The 16,015-nt window shown below is 32.0% G+C and overlaps 1 long non-coding RNA gene across 1 annotated transcript in view; it reads right to left on the bottom strand.

Moving 5' to 3' along the window:
* The window catches only part of LOC116120255, a 28,854-nt gene that overhangs the window by 347 nt on the left and 12,492 nt on the right, over window positions 1-16,015 (bottom strand). The window contains exon 2 of the long non-coding RNA XR_004126519.1: window positions 134-305. This is a non-coding gene — a long non-coding RNA (uncharacterized LOC116120255). The remainder of the gene's footprint in view (window positions 1-133; window positions 306-16,015) is intronic.

Raw genomic sequence — 16,015 nt, 5'->3', positions numbered from 1 at the left:
TGATTCCTTATGTTTCATCAAAGGGAGTTCTTTTAACACCGTTATGCACACACAACAAAAAGATAATAATTTCTATGAGAGACAGAAAAAAAAGGGCATTTAGTAGCAAACACTGAAGAACTCACCATCGTACCTGATCTGCTGATAATTTGTCCACAAAATTGTCACTTGGTGTGGCATTTTACTGAAATCCTGACTTCCTTCCAAATCATGGTGTCCATCAAATCTTTGATGAATAACTCTGGAAGCACTTTCCTAAAACTGATGCAAACTTTTTCTCTTTGAAAGAAGAGAAACCAACTTCCCTGTTCAATAAAAAGAATTAACCTCAGATCTTGTATAAGGATGCTAAACCGATATAAGGACTTGAACTACATTGGCATTATACTAGCAGAATGCTATATACACAGACCAAATGTCTTTCCCAAGGACTCTTCGCATATCATATGAATCTCATGAAGTAATCCTTCTTTATGACCAATCAATCTTATGCAGATTTACTCACTTACCTTTCCTTGAACACTTCAGCATTTCACATTTTTCCAAACAACAATACTAACTAGTTTGTGGTACTTGACATATCATTAGAAATGGAAGCAAAGCACTGAAAATATTCAAATATATCATTATACTAAAAAATCCATTCATTAGAAAAAACCTCAAATTTATCATAAAAGCCATAAAATTTCAAAAGCTACCATGTCCGTTAATAATTAGACAAAAAAGAACACATTTTTACTGTAAAAATAGATAATTGAACTAAAGCAACAACAATCACTCAACCCCAGCCTCAAAAGACTTATATTTAACCTCACTATCTTTTATCAAATCTTACGACGAACAAAAACAAAACAACAAATAACACTAACCCAATTGAGCTTTCTCAGTAGCATCCCAAATCAACTTCATTTTCCATTCCCATTACTAACACACAAAACCCAAAAAGAATATGCAAGAATTCATCCAAACTAACAGCAGTCAGATCAACACACACATTACAAGCAGTTTAAGTTAAAACAAAGCTTGAAGGTTCACGGAACTACTAAAGTACTAGCGTGAACGAAAAGCCGCAAAATTTATGGAGTGTAAAAGAATAACTAACCGCCCGTGGGCTTTGTCGGAGAAAGATCAGACGGTGGAGATGGGAGGGAGCTTGGCCGTGTAAAGAAGCATGAAAACGAACTAGCACCGCCATTGTTTTGTTGGAATAAACGTTAGATGTGTATGTTGGAAGCCAGGCGCTTGTTATCGTGGACAACTGCTGACAAACAAAATGACTTCGATTCTCATGAATAACGCCGTGGCCATTTTGTTTGTTAGACAAAACCAGTTAAATACATTTTGGTCTCCGTGGTCATTCTTATATACAGGTTCGGTAAAAATCTAATGTTTTTTAAATTATCAAATATTTATTCATATTTTTATTTTACATTTATTGTAGCAAATCAAATTATTAATTTATAAAATTAAAGATATATTTCTTTGTAACCAAGGTGTCCAGACAACTTATGCACATTTCCCATTTACACTAATCATTTCCAAGCACAATATCCACTGCCACGGTCTCCACTTAAATTAATTATTCTTTAGAGACTAGTGCAACAACTATTATCATGATCTCTCACTTAAATCGGATACTCAGATGGGGGATCGAATATGAGTTTATGTATCTATCCCACTATTCTTAATTCATCCTAACCATCTAGGTTACCCACATATGGATGATTAAATATTTTGCTTTTCTCAAATTCGATTTATAAGACAAATTATAATTACAGTTAGGCCAAGGCCTTTGAGCAAAGCAAAGATCATGGTTCTTTACTTCATAAGCAGCTTCAGGTGAAGAGACAATGTGAAAAATTTGGCCGAGCTGTGTGTACATGAGAGGACCATATTTCTTCGCCAAATCTCTTAGCCAGAGATCAGCAAAGAAACGACAAAATGATGTAATTTTCCCAACAACAAAGATAGATTGATAAACGATCTCATAAACTTTCTCTCACAAATCCGACATGACAGCTGATAATTGGTTTCTTTGGTGAATTCACCAAAACTAATTATCAGCTATCACGTCATGTTTGTAACAGAAAGTTTGTGACATTGTTTATCAGTGTAGTATTACCTTTTTCCAAATATTGTAGCATGATTCTTTTTTTATTTCCTAGTAATGTTTAAGTTAATTGATTTTTATTTACATTTATATTTACTAGTTACTAAAATTAGCATCATCTCACAACTGTCATGTTAATCGATATAAGATGGTTTGTGAGAGTGTTAGTTGATCTAGTATTACTACATTAGTGCCTTACGACATTCAAAATGGTAAGAAGGAACCTAACGACTAACTAGTACCACACTCTGTAATACAATAATGTTAGAGTACAAAAAAATCTTAAAAAATTTATATATAACTGATGTGGCAGAAATGAGTGGAAGAGTAAACAAAAAGTTAAAATCATCATATTCACTTTTTCAATTTTTTTTGTCACATCAATTTGTACACAGATCTTTGTAGATTTGTTGTATGTATAACATATTCATCATAATAAACTTTTGAAAACCCTAACATCCCCAACGAAATTAGTTAAACAAAACAAAAACACTTTCAAAAATCAAACACTAAGCTTCACTAGGTTCAAAAATGTCTATCTCGATTCTTTAATCTTGCAAAAAGAGAAACAAGACCCCATAATTGTTCGAGTTCCATACTTTTGGCAACTCAAGTTGCCCTATTACTCCCACCAGTCCTTTTCGTGATAATATTCTCTCTTTCTGAGACAAAGTGGTGAGCTTGAAGACTATAGTGTTAAAGGCATGCCCGTTTGGTGTACCTTCTTGTTTGCGAGTCTGCCAATGTTGTTATCCTTCTTTACACCATTGAAGACATTGTAGCGCACTCTCTTCACCTTTGTGTGATCACTGTAAACACACCGGTTAGCCCTCTGTGTTTTTGTTCTTGAATTTACATGTGGGTTCAACTTCTTTTCATTTGTTTGTTATTACTTTTAATATTTGGATTCTTTTCTAACTGGATTTTTTTTTTTTTGAGATTTTAGCTTAGTTTTTGTGTTTTAGTTGTGGGTTTTAGTGTTGGATGTAAATACTCTTAAATGCCCTACTGTTGTAATTTTTTATTAGACTGGCTAGGCTCCATTTTGTGTTCATTTGTTGTTGTTTTGGTTTGATTGAGAATTTGAAGTTTCATTGTGGTTAGGTTGGAGTAATCATATTGTGTCAAAACGGCAGTATCATGAGATTATACCGCATGATAATGACTGGAACAACAAGCATTTGAAGGACGATGATATACAAAATAAAATCATCTCTTGCATGGCTTAATTCATTGTAATGGGTTTGGCCATTAGCTGCATTAATGGATTAAGGAGTCCCCGACCTTGCCTTGACCCATCCCATCCCCGGTTCATGATTTGCAATTTGTATTTAATAATTGTGTAAAGTTTTATTTGAGTCCTTAGTGCAGTTAATTTAAAAGTATCTCATGTTCTTTATTTACATTTTAGCCCCCTAATTGTATATCATAATTTTATTATTGTTGTAATAATTATAAAGGCCTACATTTTGAAGAAATAATGTATTAAACTAAATATAAGATTTACAATAGTTTACCACCTTTAAGATCAAATTTGGAGATTTTCAGATACAGAGTATAGATCTCAATTCGGTGTTACGCATGCTACAACAAGTTTAGTTGCTCCATCTGAGCAATGAGCTTCCTGCCAAGTATGACATATTAGTTGCTCTGCCTGTGTGATGTTAGAGCTTTCCAGTTGACATATTTTTCCCTCCTCTGCCTGTGTGTGAGCTGCCCACCAGTATGACAGATATTCCCATGGGTACTAGTTTGTGGTGAGAACCTCAGTATCAATTATTAGTTTTATAGTTCACATTAGTTCTCACTTTACAATATAGAATAGTTATTAGTTTACGGTATCAAATCATTTATCAGTTATCAATTTTACTGTACCATAATAAACTAATAAAGTAAGTTTATAAGTACTTATTTTCATACTTCATGATTTTTTGAAAACTGTTTTACAAAATCATCCACACACTGAGTATTTTAACTCACCCTTTTAAAATTTCCCCCTCCCATTGACCCCAGGATTGTATAGAGCAATGACTTTCCATCGAGGTTGGGCCCATGCGACTCAGTCCATTTGTGTGTTATGTCACATATTTTGTCTTTCATACTTGAGGGTCTTTACCCATAGTTTCCATATTATTTTGTTCTAAGTATTTATGATTTTAAGATCATAATTTATGATATGCACCATTTTGTCTTTAGAAAAGGACGTGGTACAAGGAGATTTATGAAAGTTCAAAAGAGATTAGATTTTGATACTCATACATGACTCATCTTGGTCTCTTAAGTCTTATAGAATGAATGAATCCTATGAATAGAGAAGGCTAGGACGGTACCTGTCAATATATTCTCTTACTTGGATTGTTTTTAAAAATTATAGTATATAAGACTTTATTTATAAAATGATATAAAGTTAATTGTTTAATACTTGAACAAATATAAAACCATATTATTCATCATGTGCATAATAGTAATATCTATATGAATTATAGTTTTATAATTAAAAAAAGACAAAATGTTATGTCAAAGCCTATTCTTGTATTGGATTTGCTTTCGTGAAATTGATGTCTTTGAGTCATGATAATTGTTTTTTCCAACATTTCTTCCACGCCTTGGCCTTGCATTAAATAACTTTTGGGTAGGTATTTCTTGCTCCATTGGAAAATCAAGTATGGAATTGCATTAAGTTTCAGGAGTTAATGTTGAGTCAGTCTTCATGAAATAGAGTTTATGAGCCGTGACAATTGATTTTCAGATTTTAAGATTCGGAATTTTAATATGCACCATTTTGTTTTTAGAAGAAGATTTGGTACTAAGGAAATTTATGAAAGTTAAAAAGAGATTAGTTTTTCAATACTCATACACGACTCGTCTTGGTCTCTTAACTCTTATAGGAATGCCCAAATTTTAAGATAAAGAAGGCTGGCGGGTCCTGTCAATATATTCTTTTACTTGGAGCATTTTTATAAATTAAGGTATATAAGCTTATTTTATATAAATGATATAATAAATTTATTTGTTTAACACTTGAAAGAATATATAACCTATTATTCATCATGTGCATAAATATGAGTAATATCTATGAATTACGAGTTTTTAATAATTAAAAAAAGACAAAATGATTATGTCAAAGCCTATTCTTGTGCCGTGATAATTGGTTTTTCTAACATTCTTCCATAACTTGGCCCTACATTAAATAATTTTGGGTAGCTTCTTGCTCCATTGGAAATCAAGTATGAAAATGCATTAAGTTTAAGAGTTAGGATGTTTGAGTCAGTCTTCATGAAATAATGTTTATGAGCCGTGACAATTGGTTTTATGATTTTAAGATTCATAATTTAAGATGTGTGACCATTTTATTTAAAAAAAAAAGGATTTGAAACTAGGATTTTGAAAGTTCAAAAAGAGATTAGTTTTTCGATACTCATACATGACTCGTCTTGGTCTCTGAGTCTTATAGGACACTATTCTATGAGATAGAGAATGTTGGGATGAGTCTTGTCATATATTCTTTTACTTGGAGCATTTTTAAATTATAGATATAATAGCTTTATTTATATAGATAATATAATAATGTAAACTGTTTAACAATTGAACAATATAAAACCATATATTCAGCAGGTGCATATATATGAGTTATCTATATTGAATTATGTAGTTTTAATAATTAAAAAAGATAATGATATGTCAAAGCCTATTCTTATGTTGGTTTTTCTTTCATGAAATTGATGTCTTGAGCCGTGATATTGGTTTTCCAACATTTCTTCCACAACTTGGCCCTACATTAAATAAATTTTGGGTAGACTTCTTGCCCTATTGGAAAATCGTATGGAAATTGCATTAAGTTTAAGGAGTTAGGATGTTTGACTCAGTCTTCATGAAATAGATGTTTATGAGCCGTGATAATTAGTTTTACGATTTTAAGATTCAGATTTATGATGTGTACCATTTGTTTTAAAAAAAAAAAAAAAGGATTTGAAACTAAGGAAATGATGAAAGTTCAAAAAGAGATTAGTTTTTCAATACTCATACACGACTCATCTTGGTCTCTTAGTCTTATAGGAATGCCCAAATTCTATATAAAGAATGGGACGGGTCGGTCAATATATTCTTTTACTTGGAGCATTTTTATAAATTATAGAATAATAAGCTTATTTTATATAAATATATAAATATTAATTTTTTAACACTTGAAAGATATATAAGCCATATTATTCATCATGTGCATAAATATGAGTAATATCTATATTGAATTACATAGTTTTATAATATTAAAAAAGACAAAATGATTATGTCAAAGCCTATTCTTGTGCCGTATAATTGGTTCAACTTTCTTCCACAACTTGGCCCTACATTAAATAAATTTTAGGTAGACTTCTTGCCCCATTGGAAAAAGTATGGAAATTGCATTAAGTTTAAGGAGTTAGGATGTTTGAGTCAGTCTTCATGAAAAGATGTTTATGAGCCTGACAATTGGTTTTACGATTTTAAGATCCAAATTATGAGTGTTACCGTTTTGTTTAAAAAAAAAAAAAAAAGGATTTGAAGCTAACGAAATTTATGAAAGTTCAAAAAGAGATTAGTTTTTCGATATTCATACACGACTCGTCTTGGTCTCTTAAGTTTTATGAAAACGTCCAGATTCTATGAATAAGAGGTTGTGATGAGTCTTGTCAATATATTCTTTTACTTGAGCATTTTTAAAATTATAGATATAATAAGTTTTATTTGTATAAATGATATAATAAATGTTAATTGTTTAACAATTGAACAAATATAAAACCATATTATTCATCAGGTGCATATACATGAGTAATATCTATATTGAATTACATAGTTTTAATAATTAAAATCAGATAAACGATTATGTCAAAGTCTATTCTTATGTTGGATTTGCTTTCATGAAACTGATGTCTTTGACCGTGATAATTGGGTTTTCCAATCTTTCTTCCACAATCTGTCCTTACTTAAATAATTTGGGTAGACTTCTTGCGTCATTGGAAAATCAATATGGAAATTTTGCATTAAGTTTCAAATCATGATATTTGAATAAGTCTTCGTGAAATAGATGTTATGACCTATGACAATTGTTTTTCCACAACTTAACATTTTTTCCACAACTTGGTCTACAAGAATAAAAACCATTTAGAATTGAAAATTGTTAAGAGCCAATACTGACAAGAACAAAAAGCATAAAATTAAGTAGGGAGGATAGATGATTTGAGCTTACTTCATACACAACGAAACAGGATATAAACTTATAATAATCTTTAGAAAAAAGGAGAAAAGATCTCATGAATGCTAATCTGTCCAATGAAAAGGATATAAATCTAAATTGAATTGTTCTCAATTATAATTGAAGAAAACAATTGGCGGAAAAAGACTTCTAGCAATAATGTATTGAGAGATTCTAAAAACTCGGTTACTTTGGTTGACCTTGACTCATAAAAAATATTACTAAGTATTGTTTTTGTAATTTATCTTCAAAAGTGATTAATAATTACTTCATTTCAAAAGTGGTTATGCGCCTATACCTTTTCACATATACTATCTGCATGTATTAAATTAAAATTATTAAGTATAAAGAAATTGTTCACTTAACACACACTAATGACAATATAAAAATAAAATGTTTTATATAATTTATTTAACAATATAATATTACTTAATTAAATTAGTTATGGTAAGGAACAGTCTCAAACCGCGTAATGAAGGTCTCAAATCGCGTAATCTGATTTTTCCAAGCTAGTTGCAGTCAATGGGAATTTTCCTTCCACAACAGTGGGGCACCTCTTCCATGTCCTACCCAAATGAGTTGCTAGTTATGGTGAAGGAACCTCTCAAACCGCGAATGGAAGCAATCAACCACGTAATTTGATTTTTCCAAGCTAGTTGCAATCATGGGAATTTCCCTTCCAACAGTGGGGACCAGCATTAATTTTGCCCTTATTGACCTCTTCTATGTCCTACGCAAATGAAGTTGTTAGTTATGGAGAGGAAGCACTCTCAAACCGCTAATTTGTTTTTCCAAGCTAGTTGCAGTCAATGGGAATTTTCCTTCCACAACATGGGACCAACATTTTTTGCCCTTATTGACCTCTTCTATGTCCTACATCAAATGAAGTTGTTCACTGAAAGGCAATACTTCTATGTTTTTAGTCTTACATATTGAGATCCATAATATTATAATAGCACAAAGCTAATCTCTTAGTAGTCACAGAACAGGGCAATTAGTGTGTTATTAAAAGTGGGGTTAAATGTGTGATGATGTGGCTAATGTTGATTTTGATGTTTATTTCTTTACAAGGATGGAGGATTGAGGGTGTTTGAAGCAAGAGAGATCTGCTCTCTTTCAACTTAAACATTTCTTCAATATCCTACATCTTCCAATTGGTTTGAGGGAAATGGAAATTCAAATGTTTGTGATTGGGAAAGTTATTTGCAATAACCAACGTTAGAGTGATATCTCTGATCTTGAATCTACAAGAAATCAAGAATTAGGAGAGTGGTATCTAAATGTTTCTTTGTTTTCTCCATTCCAAGCTAGAGACACTTGCTTAAGTGACAATCTCATAGTCGGTTGCGTTGAGAATGAAGGTTATTCATCCTCACTTTTAATAATGAAATTTTACTTCCATGTCTTTATTAACAAGAATTGCTTTGTGGTTTTGAAAGATTATCACACTTGACTAATCTCGTGGATCTCGACCTTAGCGACATATGTTCAATGGCAGCCACGTTTTATCAGTTTTGAGCCAACATTCATCTCTCAAGAATTTAAGTCTAGATTATAATCAGTTTAGAACGAACCATTTTATGGTAATGTACTTTTATTATCACTTTTTATATTTAGATTGATCCACAAAATTATGTACAATTATTATTATTATACTATTATTATATGTCTGATTTCAGTTTCAAGGTTGAGTAACTTGGAGTCTCTGAGCTTAGCGGTAACATGTTCAACAATAGCAATTATCATATGTGTCTACTCTCTCATCATTAAAGGTACTAGATCTGAATAACGTCGGATTAAAAGCATTGTTGATCTTCAAGGTAAGCTTGCTTGTCATCTTTAATTTCTCTCATGTATAACAATTTATTTTGCACAAGGCTTTCTCTCTCTTTGCTTTGTCAAACTAGAGTTGGAGATATGCAATCAAGTAAATTAAAGCTCTGAATAAGATTCTTTCGGAAACTTCAGTTTACTCATCCAAACATCTTCTTCATTTTCTCATGGTTTTAGCTGACTTTATAATTAAACTCTTTAACCAACACAAAGAAGGTAGAGTAGTTGAGCAGAATGAGATTTTCAAAAAGGGATAAAACTTATATTCATTTAGGAAGACAATATTGAAGCCTATGGATATCTAGAAGTAATTAATGTTGGCTTAAGGAAAGTTGTTAATTAGTTTTGATGATAAAAATGTTTTAATAGCATCTTTACATCTCTCTAGTTGGTCTTTCATCATTAAGGACTTTGTCATTTCTCTCAACGAAATTAAAAGTCTTCTTAAATGCTTTTGTTTGTTTTAATCATATGTTTTAACTCTTGCCAGATTTGGACCCTTGAGCAACTTAGAGAGTTGTACATGGGTGGAAATGAGATTAAAAAAATTGTATTCTCCAAAGGTATTTATTGATGATTAATAATATTTAAACTTACATTTCTCATCCCTTACCTATATTGCTTTCTTTATGAGACGTCAATAGCAACCACGTACTAGGTATTTTATTCAATTATTAAATCAAATAAATTTAAAGAACTTTGTTTTTCAATACGAGGAAGCATTGAAAATATTTGTGTTTGAATATTTTCACAAACTCACAGGTGAAACAAGTTTGAGGAAGTTGACTTCGCTTGACTAAGTAGATGAGTATTAGTGATGGAATAGTCTCTTACAGACATTGGGCTTATTCTCATCCCTAAGTCTCTTGAATTCTATGATACCAACTTTAGTGGAGCAGTTATTACTACGGTAAGTTACAATAATATTGAAAGTAAGTACATTAATTTGTTTTGCCTTTAAATTATTGTCATAATTACACAATAACTTTCCTAAAATTTATTCTGCCTTTTCAACAAAGTATAGCCTTCAGCTTCTATTATTCTACTTTCCATATAAACTTTCTTTGAAGCATTGGAGTATTTACTTCACCTTAAAGTTTGCATAATTTGTAAATAATGATCAAGAAAACTGAAAAGTGGAATTAAGTAGTCTAATGCATTCATTGACAAAAGACAATTTTTAGAATTCATTCCTATTATTTACAATTTCCACAAATAAAATGAAAAAAAAATTGATTTTTTTTTTTATTAAAGGATTTGACGAGAATTGATTAGTTGTATAATTGAAAATTGATTTATAGATTTATGATCATTCATTTTTTGAAACACTAAGGAGTGTATTAATTAAAGTTATTTTTAGTCTTAACCTTTTTCTCTTTAAACATACATTTTTGTTTTCACAGTATAAAATGAAAACAACTTTATTTCTTTCTTTCTTTATTAATGTAATTTTATCTTTTTATTTTTGTATTTAAGATTTATCTAACCTTGCTGAATTTTTTTTTTCTAGTTTAGTCCCTATACCATTTGAATATTCTTTTCTAATTTAAAATATTAAATAATTAGTGTAGATTATTGAACAATATTTTATTACTTTTGTGCTTTTGCAGAGTTGCCTTCGTTCAAGAATCTGACAAATTTAATTTTACCGACATTGCTTTTAACAACAACTTTCTTCAAATGATTGAGGGTATGACTTCTCTTCAATCTATTGAATTTCAAGTAGTAACCCAACATCGAGACCTCTATTTGACAAAGGTTAGTAACTTTTCTCTCTCCTTACAAGTAAATTTTATATTTTGTATATAATTCTATTAAAAAGAAAAATAAAAGAAATAGCGCACATAGCTAGTATATTTATTAAATTGTGCACTACATAATTATAAGCATATTGATTAAGTACCATTTGCATGACTATTATTACCCTTGTGCTTCATATAGTAACTATTAGGAACATTTTTTATTTCAGATTTGTAAGATGCTTCATCTTCAACACTTATCATGAGGGACAATGGTTTAAACGGCACCTTCCTTGTTGTCTTGCAAACTTGACTTCCCTTCAATATCTAGATATCTCATACAATCTTCACACTAAACATGGGTTCAATGTTTAACAGCACCTTGCCTTGTTGTCTTGCAAACTTGACTCCTTCAATATCTAGATATCTCATACATGATTTTACGGTCCTTGCCTTGTTGTCTTGCAAACTTGACTTCCCTTCAATATCTAGATCTCATACAATGATTTATACGGGTCCTTGCCTTGTTGTCTTGCAAACTTGACTTCCCTTCAACACCTAGGTATCTCATCAATCATTTACGGTACCTTGCCTTGGTTTTTAGCAAACTTGACTTCCCTTTTAATCTAGATATCTCACAAATAATTTTACGGGAAATATCTCCTTATCTCCCCTTAAGGTGCTGACATCCATCCAAGAATTATGGCTTTCAGACAATCATTTTCAAATCCCTGTTTCCCTTGAACCATTTTTTAACCACTCAAGCTTAAGAAGTTCTATGGTTATGGTAATGAAATATATGGGAATTGAGTCACAATATCTGGCCCCATTTCAATTAAATGTGATCACATTATCCAGTTGTGGATCTAGTGGTTCATTTCCCAAATTTCTCTACAGTCAGCATGACTTACAAGAGGTTGAGCTCATGACTTATTTGAAGGGAAAGTTCCAGTTTGGTTGTTAAACAACATACCAAGCTAGAAAGACTTTATCTAGTTAATAATTCTCTTTCAGGGCCTCTGCAATTACCAATTCATCCTCACATGTCTTTGAAAGAATTAGATAATCCATCAATTCCTTCAATGGGCACATTCCAAAGGAATTTGGAACTTATCTACCAATGCTACAATATTTAAACATTTCTAGAAATGCTTTAAGTGGTAGCTTCCTATTCGTTGGTGACATAAGTCGTTGTTTGTTTTGGATTTGTCCAACAATTTTGTTGACTGAGAAATACCTGAGCATTTGGCCGTGGTTGCATCTCATTAATGGTCTTTCATTCAAACAATAGTTTGCAAGGTCAGATATTCCCTACCAATTTTAACCTGAAAGGTTGTTATATTTACAGATTAAGGACAATAATTTCATTGGAAAGATCCCAGATAGTTTGTCTAATTGCTCCTTGACATGTTGTATATAAGTGATAACCATCTTGTTGGCACATTACCAAGGTGGTTGGGAAATAAGTCATCTTTGTGGAAATTATCATGGCAAAGAATCATCTTGAAGGTCCAATCCCTTGGAGTTTTGTCAACTAGAAAGTCTTGAAGTATTAGACCTTTCGAGACCAATATTACGGTAGTTTACCATTTTGCTTTCCGCCTTCCTCAATTAACAATCATTTGTCAAAAATAAGTTCAGGGACACTACATGATGGATTACCAATAGTTCTTCTCTACAGACGCTAGATATTGGATATAACCATTTGAAAGCAACATTCCCGATTGGATTGGTACGCTTTCTAATTTAACTTACCTTATCTTGAGTAATAACGATTTTCAAGGTGAGTACCAATTCTTTGTGTAATTTAAGTCAATTACGTTTGATAGTCTTTCCTACAACAAGCTTTCTGGGCATATCCCTCCTTGTAAATATCACATATTCGTTGCATCTGATGATGTACCTATTGTTCGAATGCTTAAAATATGCCTCTTCAAAAGAAGAAACCGTAGAGTTTACAACGAAGACTAGATCTTACTCTTACCAAGGAAGAATTCTTAGCTACATTTCTGGAATTGATCTCTCCAACAAAAGTTAGTTGTGTGATTCCTTATCAATGGAAATCTGTCGGAATCCATACGCTTAACCTCTCTCACAACAACTTGACAGGACCAATTCCACCGACATTTTCAAATCTGAAGCAGATCGAGAGTTTAGATCTTTCATACAACATGATTGGGAAAATCCCTCCCCAGCTTGTTGAGTTAAATATTGGCTGTTTTAGTGTGGCACACAACATTTATCAGGCAAACTCCCTAATAGGATTGCACAATTTGGAACCTTTGAAGAAAGTAGCTATGAGGGAAATCCATTTCTTGTGGACAACCATTGCCCAAAAGTTGCAATGCAATTTGAATCACAACAAAAAAGATTCAAGTATTACTGGAAAGACAATGATTTCATTGATATGAAGTCTTCTATATCAGTTTTGCTGTGTCCTACATAATTATGCTCTTAGGGATTGTTGCAGTTTTGTTGATAAACCCTTATTGGCGTCGTAGATGGTTTTATTTGTTGAGTTGTGTACAACATCCTGTTACTATTTTGTTGTAGATCATCTCCATAAGTGATTTATCATGAAATAGTTAGTCGGATTATATGTAAATATCTTGCAAAATTGCATGTTTTGATGTTCTCTTCAGGGTGCAAAATGTTTGTAATTTCAAATAATGATTTATTATGAATAATGTTATTGCTTAAAGAAAGCCTACCGAGCAATACTTTAGATGACAACAATTTAGAGATTTTTTCTTATTTTTTATTAATGAATTATATATTCGTATGACTGATGAGTGATAAATTATGAAATCTAAGATTGTGTTGTTTTGTTGCGTTGAAATCATGTGTTTAAATTGAATTGACTATACATCTAATCTCGTTATGCAATATACAAATTCAATTGTTCATCCTCTTTCTAAGAAGTTTAATTTACTCAAATTTTATATTAATTATTTTCCTGGATCCTCTTGAAATATATTTTATTGAAGAAACCCTAGATTCCACTGTATATATCCTTATCTCAATCCTCTTAATTATAATTACAGGATTTAGATGAAGGTTAATAATCAATAATTAAAATTTAATTTGAAAAATATGGCTTACACAATTATAAACTTACACTTATTTAATTAGTCAAGAAATTTTTGTCTACAAAAGAAAAATTATTCGTTCAAATAACACGGTTTCGTCCCCAAAAAAAAACACTTGAGGACAAAATATTTTCGTCTTTGTCTGCGTGGTGAATGGGGGACGAAAATTTTCATCTCTGATTGGGTTGATAATATGATGATTAACCATAACCCCAATTTATGAATCAACCCTGCTAATTTTCCTTCTCGATAATATCCAGGTTCAATTTCACTTCACCATATAGACAAACAAAACAACAAAAGCAGAGTTTCCCATCAAACTGCACTTCTTTATTAACAAAGACTGTCGACATCCTACCACAAGATAGGTAAGCTAAACAAAACTGTAAACAAACAACAATGTATTAGTACATGACTTTTGGAAGCAATACAAATGTAAAGGACAGCTGATAACCATTTGAGAACAGATCCTCTTCCATCATAATGCCTCCCCCCTTCTCCCACCATGACTGTTCATTCAGTCTACCTACTCATGTGCCCTTTTCTCAGTCCAACCTTTAGCATCATTCTTTCCCACCTGAGTCCAAAATAATATGTTCTATCAGTGTAGCTAGATCAACTGTGCTGTTAATGTAAATAAAATACCATAATTGTGATTATCATACAGTAAAAATCAGCTTACCATTCTCATACCATCCAGCATATTCAGTGCCTGATTTGGCTTGTTTCTGGCACCTTCTCTCTATCCTTGCTAAATTGCTACAGTTTCAAAGATAAAAGGACTAAAAATCAAATTTGGGTACAGAGTAAACCGAAAATATTTTATTTCAGACTTGACACTGGTAAATAACATATGCTGTTACTTTTACTAGGAATAATAAAAGTGAAAAAGACCTCCCATTCATCTGTGAAGCACCTTTTGCCATGTTCCCACCATGAATCACCTTCAGCATTTCTTCGAGTTTCTCCCCCCTACGGAATTGAACTCTTCTTTATGTGGGTTTAAGTTTCAAAATGCCCCACCAGGACAACTATTAGAAAACGGAAAGCTCAAAGCCCTTTCAATTTATCCAAAACAGAAATGCTTTTTCTAATATTACCTGCAGTTGTTTTCTATATATGGTTTTCAATATGAAACATGAAGAAACATTTCCTACTAGACAGCCAGTTGTTGCATGGATTTCATTAAGTCATTTCTGCTTGAAATGCCATGCCTCTAATAAGTTCTTTACTAAACTTCGAGTACTTACAAACTGTGAAACACAGTTTATCATAACCTTGACTAGAATAATGCCATAAAAATAAATAGTTTTCATATAGAAATGAATTCAAAGTAATAATTAATGAACAGGTTACAACCTAGGTTTTTACTTTTTGGTGGCTTGCAATCAATGACAACTGTAATAATTTTTTCTACAATAATTCTTAGAATAACAGGTAGTAATATAGCTAGCTCTTTGTATCCGGTCCAGTCGCTTTTCTCCCACCACTGTCGGATATCAATAAATCCAATAAATGCATATACCTGGGATGATACTTAATGGAGTTTAATGTCATTGTCACAGAATATCATGACGGTTGACTATGCAAAAGCATATGAAACAGTGGCTAAACCAAATAAAATTAGAATTCCATAGCATTGCAGAGGAACTAAACCAAAATATTATCCAATTTGCTACATGCCCAATCAACAACACTCAAGCATCAAACTTCATATGATTAACTGGTAACATACCGTTTTCTTTCCATTCAGAGGACAATCATGAGATTGACCTCCCATTCTTGCCATCTACATCGATATCCATTCTCGCCCAAGTCCTCCCCACTTTCTCTGTACCAAGTACTCCATCCTCATTAGTACCAGACTCAGCCCTTCCAATCGACTCAAGCCAAGCAGCTCAAAGCAAGGGAGCCAAACAAGCCAAGACAAAGCAAATTGAACCAGGAAAAAACACACCGCAGCAACTACACAAAGGATAAGCAAAGAACCCAGCAGGCGCACAAAAAAAACCCA

The sequence above is a fragment of the Pistacia vera genome, unplaced genomic scaffold (assembly GCF_008641045.1).
Source record: "Pistacia vera cultivar Batoury unplaced genomic scaffold, PisVer_v2 Contig93, whole genome shotgun sequence".
Taxonomy (NCBI): domain Eukaryota; kingdom Viridiplantae; phylum Streptophyta; class Magnoliopsida; order Sapindales; family Anacardiaceae; genus Pistacia; species Pistacia vera.
The sequence above is the reverse complement of the archived record's forward strand: the minus strand, read 5'-3'. Positions and strand labels throughout refer to the sequence as shown.